Raw genomic sequence first — 14,816 nt, forward strand, 5'->3', positions numbered from 1 at the left:
AATCGCAAAATACGGTGACCGTAAATATACGGAAACGGAAGTAAAAACATGGGGCCGGAACGGGAAACAGCACGCCGTACACCTATAAAATCAGAATCCCAACACAACCATTAAAAATCCGACCCTGAGACACATCCCAACCCGTTAGCCACCCTAGTTAAAACAATCAAAATGGGAAAAGTTGCTAAAAAAGCGTGCGACCGCAAGCGGCAGGTCCACTTCTCCCATGAGGAACTCACCGTGCTCACAGAGACCCTCCAGGAGAATGCTGGCGTCGTCTTCTCGACGCAAATGACCAGGACGGCACTTGCGAACAAGAAGGCCATATGGGCCCTGGTGGCACAGCGGGTAAGTGCGGTGGGGACCGCACCCCGCAACCCACAGCAATGCAGAAAGCGATGGGACGACTTGCGGATACGCGTACGGAGCATACTATCAGCCAACCGTAACATTGCCACAGCTACCGGGGGAGGATCGGAATCACCCATCAAGTTGACCCCCTGGGAAGAAATCTGTGCCTCCACCATTGGAATGGAGAGTATAGAGGGAGTCGGAGGGATGGAGAAAGGAGTGCAGACATCCGAAGAATCAGGTAGGTGGGACAAATAAAACAATGCTAAATCCACAATGTCCAATCATGTGAAGTACCATGTGTCCACATAGTGCAACAGAAACACATGTCCAGGAGAACGTCCACATACATTGGCCTGATAGCGCACTTTAAAAGTCAAATTAAATACATAAATAATTGAAAATCCTAAAAACACCCTCTACACATGCAGCATGCACACCCTAACTGCAGGCTGCAAAACAACCGCATCCTCAATCCACACAGAAATGAAACCACCTCCAAGGCCCTGACCCAAATCACCCTCAGGTACCACCCCAATGCATGTGATACATTGCCATTCCAATTTCCACAGACCCATAAATAACGCTCGCCCTCCTTTACTCCACCACAGGGTCCGAGTCAAACGACGAGCTGCAGGACACCCCTACCAGCATACCTGCAAAGAGGGCCAAGACCAACGGCCAAAGACCCTCCACCTCAGCTGCACGGATCAAGACACGGCAGCAGCACAAATCAAGTGGCAGCACACAGGAGGGGACTTCAACAGGCACCCCAGCAGCCAGCATGCCCACACCAGCAGCACCACAGGTCCCCCCAATGGATGCCACAGAAGGCACTGCTTCTGATGGCAGCAGCACCATAGGTGACACTGCATTAATGCCAGCATGCTCTGACACAGACAACGGTGCTGTCAATGTAGGACCCATCCATGACCTGTCACAATCCCCCTGTTCGTTTCATCCCGTACACCATGAGGATACCACGCAGGGGCACCCACAAGACGACGACTGGCCATCCCCCACAAGCCCTGTGGCAAGGCAACATGAGTTGATCAGCCCCTCTGTGACACCACCGCAAATGGCCATGGCCCAGCAGAGGCAACAGTCCCTCGACCAGGTGATCGTGCAACAGCAGCAACTGGCCACGCTCCTCAAGGAGCATGCTGATGAATGTGGGGCTTCTAAGGCAGCCATAGAAACATCTACTGAGACACTTAGGGCACAAATGGAGTGAAGTACAGAGACACTAAGGGTACAAATGGAGAGAAGCACCGAGAGCCTGAGGGGGGAACTGCATGCGACGTCCAAAGACGTATGTGGTGAACTTGCCGCTGTGCGCCGTGTGCTCACTGAGCTCTCACAAACCCTTAGGGACATGCATGGACGTGAGCAGGCAGAGACATCATCCATTGCAAGTTCCGTCCAGGGCAGCCCCCAACGTAGATCTGGGAGGAACCTGCGCTCCACAGGCAGGGGTGCCCCTGATACCCGGAGAGGGGGCTTGCAATAGCGTCTGCCCACTGACAATGAGCATCTTTGGACACTGGTGTTCGGGGGGGAGGTAGGAGGGTGGAGGGGGGGTGTTGGGCTTTCTTGGGTGGCGGGTCGATGGGGTGTGTAACATAATTTCACATATGCTATAAACATTACATAATCATCCAATGAGATGTGTGGACATTGTTCCTTGTGTACAAGGCCTTTATAGGCGTACAGTCCACATTGTGCATGTTCCCGACACACACAGTGCCACAAGTCCCGTGTCCATGCATCAGCCACCAGGCGTGAGTGCTAGAAGCATGAATCTATGATATTCTGACGAATTTCACGGGCCTCCTGTGCCTCGCGGACTCCTTGAGGTGCTGCCACATCCCCAGCCTCATCATGACCATCTTCAGGTGCTTGCAGTTCTGCGTCAGGGGGCATGGGCACATTTCTACGTACGCACATGTTGTGTAGCATGACACATGCCATGACTATCTTTGCAACCTTCTCATGGCGGTACAGGAGTGCCCCGCCAGACCTGCTGAGGCAGCGGAAACGAGCCTTCAGTAGGCCGAATGCCTGTTCTATGACTACACGGGTACGTGAGTGGGCATGGTTGTAGTCCTCCTGATGCTGGTCCTGTGGGTTCCGGAGTGGTGTAAGGAGCCATCTCTTCAGTGGATACCCGGCATCACCTGTATGTGGACAATAAAGGATGTTTGTGGGATGACATTGCTACGTACGCATCCCCCCCCCTTCCTGCCAGGTCATTGCCGCATCACATACCCCACATTATCATGCATGGATTGAGACTCACCGAGTAGCCAGGATCTGTTCCCTGAATGTCGCTCCATGTAGCGTGGTATTGTAGAGTTCCTCAAGACCATAGAATCATGGGTTGATCCAGGAAATCGGGCACAACAATGTGTAAAGATCCTGTTGGAGTCACACACCATTTGTACATTAAGAGAATGATATTGTTTCCGGTTGCGGTACTGGACCTCCATGGCATGTGGGACAACCAATTCCACATGGGTGCAGTCGATGGCACCAATGCAACCCGGTATGCCGGCAAGTGCATGGAATCCCACTTTTGTGTTTGTAATCTCCAGCTCCGAGCGTGGTAATGAGATGTAGTCGTCTGCGTGCTTCAGGAGGGCATCGAGCACTTGCAATAGTGTCCGTGAGAACAGTGGCTGTGAAATGCCATGCAACTGTCCGACTGTGTGCTGGTAGGTGCCTGTGGCCAGGAAGTGGAGTACAGACACCACCTTCAGTAGGGGTGGGATGGCGGTTGGGCTATCTATCATGCTGACAAGGTCAGCGTGTGTCATGTCCACAATGGAGATTATGGTGTCCCGGTCCAAACGGTAGAGGGTGTGGATCTGCTCAGCAGTGAGGTTGAACGGATGAGCTCGGAGGCGTGGGATTGCGGGCTGCCTGCGTGGTGGTAGTGGCTGTGCTGGTGGGCCTTGCTGGCCCTGCCTTGCCCTCCTCCTCCTGCGTCTCCTCTGTGCGGCCGGTTGTTGTAGTAGTTGGTGTTCGTCTTCTTCTTGGAGTTGGAGTACTTGCAGTGCTATCAGGTTCCCCAGGCCCAACATCGCTAGTCCTGCCGGTAGCATTTTGGAGTGGGTGTGGTTGTGGGAGGGGGTTGGGTGTGCAATTTATGTGTTTTCAGGCTGTGTAGCCTCCACCTGTGGTGATTCATTCCACCTGTGCCAGCTGCAATCCCCTTTGGGCGAGCACTGTACCGAGGTTCACCGACGGGCGGGGCGTCCCATTTGTGAGTGAAGCCAGTTGCCATTTTCACACACTGCCGCACTACATGGATGAATTTGTGATTTCATGCGGTCACAGATGCCTTTTCGACGTGATGTTGCAAATGAGGAATTCGAAGGACAGCGCTTTCGGTTTTCAGCTAGCGGCGAGGAGACGCCCACAGGTCTGACTGCAAATATAACGTTCTATTGTTTAATGTCCTTGGGACAGGGGCCATGGCGAGAATGCAATGATTGATATGAATAGTATGGGATGCGCAATAGCGTAGTGGACGATTAGGCAGGACGTTCCCACATACATGTTACTTCACTATTATTCCGGCCTGGAGCACAGTGGATTTTGCAGGCTGCATTACGCACAGACTCAATGGAGATTTCAAATGTTATGTGAGTAAATAATCAGGCGTTTTAATACCGGGATGAGGGAATGATGTATGGATGCATGGACAGATGATTTAATTGAGAGTTTGCCATGTACATGGCTTATTGGAATCTATCCCCTTCCCCTGCGCTATGTGATGCAGAGCTGCCATAGTGGGACCATCGTCTATCTGCCCTTGTTGAACCCTCCCAGTCTCGACGCGCCTTCCAACACTTGTGTCTATGCACGTTACTAATCCCATCTCATGGATTCTGTTTTAACAGACGCATGCACACAAACACTCGTTTGTAATAGTGTTTTCACCTCGATTTATATTGTTATGATTGGCACGTGATTTTTGGGTGGAAATAATCCTTTTGAGTGGGCTAGCATGCATATGGCTGTGGATTTAGTGTGATCATTGAAGTGAGTAATACTAATGAAGTTCTGATGCCCATACTATTCTTTTTCATTTCATTTGGGTGACAGGTATCTCCTCCCCTTTTGCCGCTGCCATCTGTATGCCACTCCTGCAGATGGCTTTTACTCGCGACACCTGCTGCTTCGAGTTAATCAGTGGAGCACCATTACGATCTTATGGGACGATCGCCAATGGGCCACATGCCCTTACGCAGTACTAGTGGCTAGGAGCAACATATCTACCTTTCAGCTGGACTAGTGCCTACCTAATGGGACGGCCCTGCGGTTCTAGGCGCTTCCATGTTGCCTTTTTGAACGTGAATGTAGCCCCTGTGTACCATGAAGGAACAGGGCGTCACACAAGGAGTAGCTGGTCATTTATTGCGGATGCAGCCCACAGTAATGTAGATATTTTGGGGTTTATGACCTAATAGCTGTATGGGCTTGGTGAATTTGATGTGCATTAAAATTTTATTCTGATGTTAACCGTGTAGCGTTATTCTTTGCAAGTAATGTAGCATATTCCTATTTGTGGAGCGATGTATTGTGAGTAGATCTGCATTGGGTTCCGGCTTCTGAGTATAGTTGCGTGGTACTGTACTGGCCGCGTTTGCCTACGAAGCCCAGTAAGGTCAGGGATAGGGGCTGCCATTATGACTGTTTTAATGATGTCATGCTTAGGGGCGGGGGATTAGCTTTTGTGTAACAGATGCCAGTCAGCCAGGTGGATTGGTGGAATGACGTGATTATCAGAAAATGGCTGGTCACAGGTGCCTGTGTTTGCGTGCGTTTCTTGGAGGGAGACTGAGGTCATGTCCATTGGAATAGCTTCTGTATTCGTGCCATCTGTGCCCTGCAGCTCCCATTGGCCCCTCTTGAGATGAGCCTGGCTGCTCAGTCACTCTGCCAACTTGTGTGGTACATGCTTATGCTGATGGTTGGTTTGTTTACTGGCATGTGTACAGGGCTGGTGCAGTCTCCCTCAGGATACTGCTTTGAATGTTGTCTTACACTGGTGTCAGGCGATGCGGGCCTGTTGTTGTTTTGTCTCATCTTTCAGTTCATTTTGCTGTACTTGAACCTTCACATGCCTGTGCTGCATCAGTATGGCAATGGTGACATGCCAAATATGGATGGCCACTCACAAGGCACTTGGAGCCCCTACATTCATTTGTTCGTTGGCATGCATGGGTGACTTGTGCATTTCACTGGTTGCATTGTGTAACTTCATTGCACCTACGAGGAGTTGTGCAATGTGGCCAGGGAGTGGTGTACAGGCACTCAGTAGGGCCATTTACGGTTGGTTCACGATGCCGTAATTCTCACCATGGCGGAATGGTACTTTCCGCCATGCTTGATGGCGTTAAGTAAATGTCCGCTGGGGTCAGAATTCGCGTACCGTTGCTCCATGGTGGTAATTACGGTTTTGCATGGCGCGCGTGCGCGTACTTGGTGCAGTTAGCGTTGGCGTTCACTACGGTGTCGCTAATGGCATCGTACTTTACAGTGACGGGTCATAGTCGCACCGAGTGGTATTCGATGGCGGTATTACATTTCCGCCATCGTTTTTTCGATTTCCGCCAGGGTCATAATGAGGGCCACTATCTGCAAAAAAAACTGAATAGAAAAGCACTACACAAAATCTATCCCTGAAAATAAAACACAGAATATGCAAAGATAACAAGCTGCAGCCCTCTGGGTAATGAATCTGGTGTAAAAGGCAATAATAACCACAGTGTTTGTAAAGGGTTTATGTTCTTGTGTAAGAATGTATTTAAGTGACCTAACCAGTCTCTAGGGCCCAAAGAAGGATAATGAGGACAGTTATACGTCAATAATAGCTTCTGTGGTGCTTGGCGGTTTGATGACACCCAGCCAGGCTTCTTGGTACTGTTTGTGCAGTTTGAATCAGGCTCAAATGCGTCAGTTATGTTGTTCCAGACAGGGAGCCAGTGTCGAGCCAGGGTCTAGCTGAAAGTTATTGCAGTTCAAAGGAGTGCAGATCGTGAGGGCCAAGAGGGCCGGTCTGACAGTCAGTTTGATAGCGAAGATGCTAGTGACTGGATGTTTATTTCGAGAGGAGGGGGTCTAATGTGCCGTCGAGGGACGGGTTTCGAGGAGGACACCAGGGCTGGTCCGACTTGCACTGCAGACCAGCAGCTAAGATGCCAGCTAAAATTCCAATGGGTCAAAGGGCAGCTTCAAGCGATGTTGAATGAAGTGAGGATTGTGAAGGCCACAAGGGCTGGTTCTACGGCAAAGATGCTGGTGACTGGATGCACAGTATGAATCGTGGTTCTGGTGCAGCGTTTGAAGGTTGCTGGCAGTACGAAAATGTAGTCCCAAGGCAAGGAGTGCAACAATGATCTTTACGTTCGAGCCGGGGCAATGATGCACTCAGCGGGTGTAGTGTGACAGTGAACCAGTCGAGGGTGCAGGACAGCGGTTCACAGATCGTTGAGTGCCAAAGGCAGCTCCTGATAGCCCTGGTGGTTCAACTGGGTCGAAAGAGCTCAAATCACAACTCAAAGCCGTCAAACAGTGAAAATACAGGGACCCTGGTTATCTTGACTCTCAAGTTGCTATGAGTCCCAATCCAGGGACTCAAGCATAAATGTAGTCCTTGTTGTTAGTCTCCCAGTGCAAGGGAGGCTGGCATAAAATTCCAGGGGTCCTGAACACAGTGAGGCCCTGAACAGCAATATGGTACTCTGAGGTGCAAACTTGCTCCACCAGCAGGTCACTGCCAAAGTGCCCTGGGGATGGCTAGGGAGCAGAACTTTCCTTCATTTGATACTTAGTCTTCACCTCCGTAGGAGGACTTTAGAAAGTCAACTCTCCCAACAGAGATACATTGCATTCTTCCTCAGGTTGTTCAAGAGTGAATCAAAAAAGTAGTAGGAGACACCCTTTTTTAAAGGCAGATGTCTACAAGTTATTGTACAAAGCAAGCCTGCCTTAAGAGGCTAATCACTGTGTTTGGAACTGTGGGGTATTTTAAGGCCTAATGCAGACCCCCTACAACAAAACTGCAGTTAGCAGTCACCAGGAAGACACGACTGCGCTGTGCTGTTGGGCACCTACTCTCTGGCATCACAAAACTGCATTTTAGCAGCTACCAAAATAAAGGCTGCACTTTGTGTCTTCACCCAAAGAAAAGAAATTAAATAAAGAAGGGCTCTGCACTGCAACTGTCCCACTTTCATTATAAAACACCCTTTCTTAGAAACCCACCCTGGCACTTGTGGGGCAGGCAATTTCAACACTGCAAACAAAAATGAGCATGCATGCCCCCTTACACCCTGAATGACAAAGATATGTTCTGCTTTAAAAAAATGACATGCATTCCGGATGATTTCACCCTGGTTACTTTTTCGTTTTTAAACAGCCCAAATTGGGTTTCTGTGCAATCTAGCCCTGCCTGTGTTTTGCCTCTGAATGCCAAGAAACCAGATAAACCCTGTGTAACAGCAGTGTTTTCATCTGCTCAAGTCTGGGAAAAGAAGAAGTTACCTTGCCATTGCACGGCTAGCATTTTCCTTTGAAACAAAGTAACATGCACAAAATTCTTCAAAGAAGCTTTCTCCCTCCTTTGCTATGTGTCAGTTTCATATAACTCATTTGCCACACATATTCCTATAGAGGAGAAATGGACCAGAGCTTTGTGAGGCTTATTAGAAAGTAAATGCCCAAAGAAAAAGTGCAATCCAGCCCCACATTGAGAATCTTAACATGTCCTGAAATAAACACACATGCAAATTCTGCTTTTGTCAAATAAGAAAACTTCTCCTTGAAAGTAAAAGCACAATAATACTGTAGCTGTCACAGGAACACAATTGTACATTATGGGAAGGAAAGCTGCAAAAATGTGTACATGGTGCTATGCTGTATTTCCCCCCCACCCCCAAAAGACATAATCCTCCCAGCTACGCCCAGGAATTTCTGTTAAAACTAGTTTTGCAAGGATGGCATTTCTTTCACAAACTATGAAAGGGCCAAGGTGGGGAAATTCACATCCTCATCAGACTGGCTGGCATTCTCCCGCCCAAGGACAATGGGCAGCCCTGCCACTGAGGTGAGAATTCCTGCTGACACCTCTCCTCAGCTTCAACTGAAAGACTTCAAAGAAGTAGTCATGACAACATCTTTACCAGTGGGCCAGAGAAAGACATTTGGCTTTTGGGGGTTGAGAGACTGCCCACCTTGCGGACAAAGACAGCCCCCTTGGTTCTAAAGACTTTTCTTCTTAAAACTTTTATTTCTGTAACCTCAAAACTTAGTAATGTGAAATGTTGACAGTATGAATGTAAATTTTACGCCTTTAAAACAACTTGATGTAGATCTTTCTGACAGGTTGTGGATGCAAACACCAGAAAAGGGACATTTCTGGGAAGATTATAAATGACACTGTTATGAAAGTTGGATGCAAATATGACCAACATTAAAATACTTCAGTGCACCTATTTGCAGATTTTAGGGGAAATATTTCCCACCAAAAATTGCAAAAGATTATTAGAAGGACTAAACAACATCCTATAAATGGGGGAGTTAGAATGACAGGTTCAGTATAAAATATGGCATTTGCCTATGCGATTTTCAAAAACGCAAGAACTTTAAAAATGTGTGATTTATGTCATAACTGATTTTGGCAAAAGTTACTGTAGGATGGCCATGTACATTGTAAAGCACACACCATAAAACTGATGTCATGTCCCTGAAGTCCAACCGGTTGACAGAAAGGCGGTGACAGCCACCCCTGACCAATCTGGTTGTTAGAGGCATGTCCAGCCAAAGTCTGCCCCCAAAGTAAAATCCTGTGATGTGATCCACCTTATATAAGGTGGAGGCTCAGAGAGACACACACTCTTCTGATTTTCCGGCTCCAGCACCTCCAGAGATTCAGACATTCCATACTCACCCTGCAAGATTCCATATTCCACTGCCAGGACAGGGGTAGCCGATCCAGTATTATAGTTGTAAGTATAACCCCTACCCCATAGCAAAACATAGCATATCCCATTCTGATACCTTGCCATTTGTTCAACCCTATAAGTATTCTCATAAGTATACTATTAACTTTTTAAAATTGTCAGAACTCTCTGTGTATCCTGTTCCTTGATTTAGATGTGTTAGCACCATTCTTTCACATCCTTGTAGTCCATTGCATAAGTCCTTAAAGATATTTGGAATAAACGAATTAACTCCCACCTAAAGAGACACACAGAGTGTGGGGGGTGGTGGATTAAGACTGCAGCTTAACCCTTTTCACGGGCAGCGTTTCTCTTCTTGATAATCTAGCCACGAAAATATAGTATCAGTAAAACTTGTCATTTTCCTTTTAAACCGATTTTCCCTGTGCTACTATCATTTTTTTAAATGATTTTTTCCATTCACTGTTAATCTCATCCAGTCATCCATTCAGAGTTACCCTTTCACTTTCAGATTATACCATTGATGTGAATTTTTTCCTTAGCATCAAAACCACATTCCGATTTTCCCTGTTTCACCCGTTTTTCAAGCTGTTTTGTCACTTTGAACCTGTGAAACTAAGCAAATGCAATTTCTGCACGTGTGATTTGGCTGCACTGTGTTTTTCCTTCCAAAGTTGATTTTCCAAACTGTACGCCCGTTGTTAGTACATTGCCTTGTAGTTTGCTAGTGTCCTCACTTATTTGATACTGCCATACTTATCCTTCCCTTATTCATGCAACCGCACATGTAAACCAAATATTTAGTAATTCTGAGTGCTATTTTGCCCAATTACAAGGGTTTTCAAATCCGATTTTGCCTCCCATTCAGAGGTGGAAGGTCAGATTTCAATTCTGTTTGTTGCCTAGTATACCTGACTCCTTGCTACTCTAGAGGGAGTGCTGCAGGGGGAAACATTAACTGTTGTGCTATCGGAAAGAAAACACCTGAAAAGTGATCTTGCTTTTATTCAATTGTGCATTGGGTTTCTTATATTAAAAGGTCAAACTAAGTGTGTTCTATCATTTTATGGTGCAATTATCACCAAACTGGTGATTGCTGCCTTATATTAAATTTGTGTGATTTCATTGGAATTTAAAAAATAAATTAATATTGTGTCATTACATACCACCCTGGTTCATGGTCCATTGCGACCCAGGTATTTGTAAAGGGGGTGTGAGATGGGTTGGGTGCCTTCTCAACTGAATTCATAATAAATAAAGTAAACGTTTTTTAATTGTGTGCCACATCCTTGGCCAGTATCAAAAGTCCTGGTCTGGAGTGTGACGCCCCTTTAAAATACTTAACAGAACAAGTGGATATTGTATTCTGACATGCTTTGAGAAAGTGCTTTGTGCTACATGAAATGGCTGGCTGTTCAACCAATACTTGGCACTTCTTGCCCACTGCATTGCCACTCTCTGCCCCAACTTTCAGTGCTATGCGGATGACACTCATCTCCTTTTCAGGCTCCCTTTCAACACCTCTCTTCCTTCTCTCATCTCTGACTGTCTGTGTGCTATCCAAGCGTGGTGTGCCGCCAATGATTTCTGCCTTAATGCCAGCAAGACTGAGATTCTCCTCATCGGCACACCTGCCCCCTCTTTTCCTGTCACTCTTTGGTCGGCCTCTCTTGGCCCTCTTCCTGCTCTCACCGTTGAGGCTAAAAACCTCAGGGTCGTCTTCGACTCCACACTCTCCTTCTGTCCTCACATCTCTGACATCTCTAAGAAGTCACACTACCAGCTGCACCTCTTCGGAGGTATTCTTCCATTACTCTCCTTCCCCCAGAAGCTCCCTGTCTCCAGAGCCCTGGTTCTCTCTAGGCTGGACTACTGCAACAGCCTCTTTCTAAATCTGCCTGCCTCTACTCTCTGCCCTCTGCAACTCATCCAAAACAGGACTGTAAAACTTGTCCTTGGCCTCAAGCCCAGGGATCGTATCTCTCCAGGACTGAAATCTCTGCACTGGCTCCCAGTGGCAGCGAGGATCAAGTTCAAAACCCTCTGCATTTTCCACAAGGCCTTCTGGGGCATGGGGCCTCAATACCTTCAACTCTCTCTTCCTATATATCTTCCTTCTTGAGCTCTTCAGTCATCCACCTCCAACTTCCTCAGGGTCAGTTGCTTCTCCAAGCAACAAGTTGGTGGTAGATCCCTTTCTTCTGCTGGGGCCTCCACCTGGAACAGCCTCCCTGCCTCTCTGAAACTTGAGGATAACCATCTCCAGTTCTGGAAGCACCTCAAGACCTTCCTTTTTGTTTCTGCTTTATCTCCCCTGCTGTTCACCTGGCTGAAATTGAAACTTCACTGGTTTACCTGGCTACCCTCTGATCTCGGGGCCAGGTCCCCTCCCCGCCAGTTACACACCAGCACTGCCCCCCTGGTAACCTTTGCACTCGGGACTGTTTCTGTATCCATACAGTTCCTACCAGCACTTGACACCTTGTTGTCTGCCCTTACCCTTGCACTTGCCACCAGCTGGCCGTACTTTTATTTATGGTCTTTATTTATTTTACTCTTATCCTATGTACTGCACTGCCCCCTCCTCCTTTTCCCCCCACACATTTTACCTTCCCCCATCCCTACATTTGCACGATCTCAATGTCACCTGGCTTGGTAAAATCGTTGTCTTTGTCTTCCCTCTGTTCCCCCTCCCTTGCCTCATCCTGCCTTAAAACACTTGAGTATAGGCGCGTTATAAATGCCATATCATATCATATCACCTCTGCATCTACATCTTCCTCTTTCTCCAATGCCATCATCCATCTTCTACTCCTCTGCAGCCTTCTCCTGAGTCCACAAAGTGACTGCCCATAGGCCACCATGGTCAGTTCCTCCTCCTCTTTCTTCCCCCTGCCCCAATGAGCTTTCTGCATCTCCTGCAGCTTTACCTAAGGTGACATGAGTATCAATATAGACATTTCGAGATTGTTATAAGAGCATCAGATTGGGCATGATAATATTCATGCCTTAAATTAGCAGCCATAGTCAAATAAGTAAATTTAGCAAGGAGCTGGAGCAACAACACATGTTACGAGTCAGTACACCAATAATAACATGGAAGCATTTTCTTACCTGGTGTAAGTGCTTCTACCAGTTTTACTAGTTGCACTTTCCGATGGTGCTGCAGGCAGAGATCAAGAATGGTGGGGCCACTCCCTTCCACATGCAACTAAGAGGAGGGAATCCCCCAGCATACACAGATGAAACACAGCTCTGCCTCAAGTTCTCCTCCATCAAAAACATCCACAGGCTAAAGCCTGTCTCACATTCATCTAGTCCTGGATGTCCCCGAAGCTCAGTCTCTCCAAGACTGAATTCCTACTGCTGACTAACAATGGAGGACACCCTGACATCAAGACCTGGCACTCTTCTATTATCATCAAAAAAATGCACACCAGACCTGACCACCTGCACAATTCTTGTGGGTTCTCCATAAACAGACACCTCTCCTTTCAGGTGCATATGGCAAGAAAGATAGACACAGCTTAGTGCCAACTTTCCTTCTTGTGGAAACTCAAGTTCTTCATCTCACCAAACAACTTGAAATATGCATTCCATGCCTTGGTCTTTTCCCACCTAGGGTAGCAATACTCCTCTGAAACTCCTTCCAGCTTTCGTAAATTGCATTATATGCCTATTATATTATCAGTTCAAAACATCTTTGCCAGGCTGAAAGGGGCCCCTTGGGGTCCCTCGCGTTATGGAAACAAGGCAAGTCACCACACACGATAGATATGCCAGACACGAGGTTGTATTCCCAAAGCTAGGGTTTATTGCAAAGCAAATAGTCTCAGTTGGCCAACACGGTCTCACGCCCCGCGACGTGTATCTCTAGTCCTCGAGGGACGCAAGAGAGCGAATTACGTACATCAGTTACATATATACAAAATGCATATCATACAATCAGCTGTGACATGTTTAACACCCCCTTTATTGGGTTTCTTTGAACTCGGTTTGATGAAGGACACTTCCGACGAATATGACACCTTCAAATATCTATTCTAGTAACAATTGGGCAACCTTGCAAGTGCTGAGACATCTTTTCTTTGTTGAACAGAACACAGTGCTTCTGTTCTCGTAAGCGAGCTACATACGGGGGAAGAGTCATTACTGCAACTCCGTCCAGTGAAATTTGCGCTGGATTCCGAGTTGCAGTGGTGCTTTTAGTCCCATTATTGTGAGTCCAAAGGACTCTATGGGGCTTTTCGGCACTATTACTGCCAGCAGCAATAGCGCCGGAAATGGGCAGAAAGCTGGAGATTTACCTCCAGCTTAAAGCTGGAGGTAAATCTCCAACGTTTGGCCTGAACTCGGGATTGGGCAGAGCAGTAATGCAGCAGTAATGCAGCAGTAATAGTTTCAACTTCAGCTTCGAGACAAATTGGGAAGTGAGAGGTCCCCATATATACACATCTGTCCCTCATTCACACTGCTGAGCCAAGCTCAGTCAGCCAATAAGACAGAAGGGCATTCATGCAGGCATTCAGCCAACAAGGCTTACAGTGCATTCAGGCCATTCACTTCCACCCAGACACCCTTAACAAGGAATGTGGATTGGGGCAAGCACCCTGCATTAATGTCAGTTTCAGGGAGGGCTGTCTCATTCTGTGTGTCACACCCACAGATCCCAGACGCCCAAAACAAAGAATGCATATTGGTCACATACCCCATTCACACAGGCACAGGTCCCCCTCGAAGGGTGCATCCACAACATACAGTCACTGGGAAGGCTCCAGCCAGTCTGACCTGGACTTCCCCAAAATTCCATATGTTGTTCTTCCACTCAACAGCCAGTCAGGGGAAAGGACATAGTCAGGGCTTCCCAGGGCTTTTGGAAAACAAGGTAACAAGTAATAGAAACTAAGAGGCCACAGGGGACATCTTGCCTTTGATCAGGAATCCACTGATTCCTAAGGCATGGCTTGGGTATCCCAAAATGGAGGATACTCAGAGCACCTGTCAAATTCAGCATGGAGCTGCCACCAGCCCATACCCTGCACAAAAACATACACTAGGGGTACAGGGCTGTACCCCCACCCATGGGTGCCATAGGGGTATCCCAACAGTCTCTGTTCACTAAAACCAAAAAGAAGAAGAGCTGCACTGCCAGGAGTCCCATATGGATTCCTGTGCAGAAAACAACACAGAACACACATGATAAGGGAGTAATGGACACAGACATGGAGGCCATGTCTCTCCAATGCATTTCCAGTATCACAGCCGGATGTGCAGTACCATTATAAACTGGAGGTGAAGCAAGTGTGTGAAATTGAGTGGTTCTTGCAAATAGAAGCAGACATAGCTGTACCAAACAATTAAATCTGGGTTTTTTATGATGTATTTTGCTGTGATGAGTTAGCAATTCCAGCCATTGGCACAAGATATATCCTTACTCGGCTGCATGTACTTCTGTTTAGGGTCATTTCGACCGTAATAATGTGTTTGAATGCC

The 14,816-nt window shown here is 47.4% G+C and overlaps 1 protein-coding gene across 2 annotated transcripts in view; it reads left to right on the forward strand.

Annotated features, from left to right (window-relative positions):
* The window catches only part of SLC2A9 (solute carrier family 2 member 9), a 2,089,749-nt gene that overhangs the window by 755,281 nt on the left and 1,319,652 nt on the right, over positions 1 to 14,816 (forward strand). The window lies entirely within an intron of this gene.

This window comes from Ambystoma mexicanum, chromosome 6q (assembly GCF_040938575.1).
Source record: "Ambystoma mexicanum isolate Mex_15411 chromosome 6q, UKY_AmexF1_1, whole genome shotgun sequence".
Lineage (NCBI taxonomy): Eukaryota > Metazoa > Chordata > Amphibia > Caudata > Ambystomatidae > Ambystoma > Ambystoma mexicanum.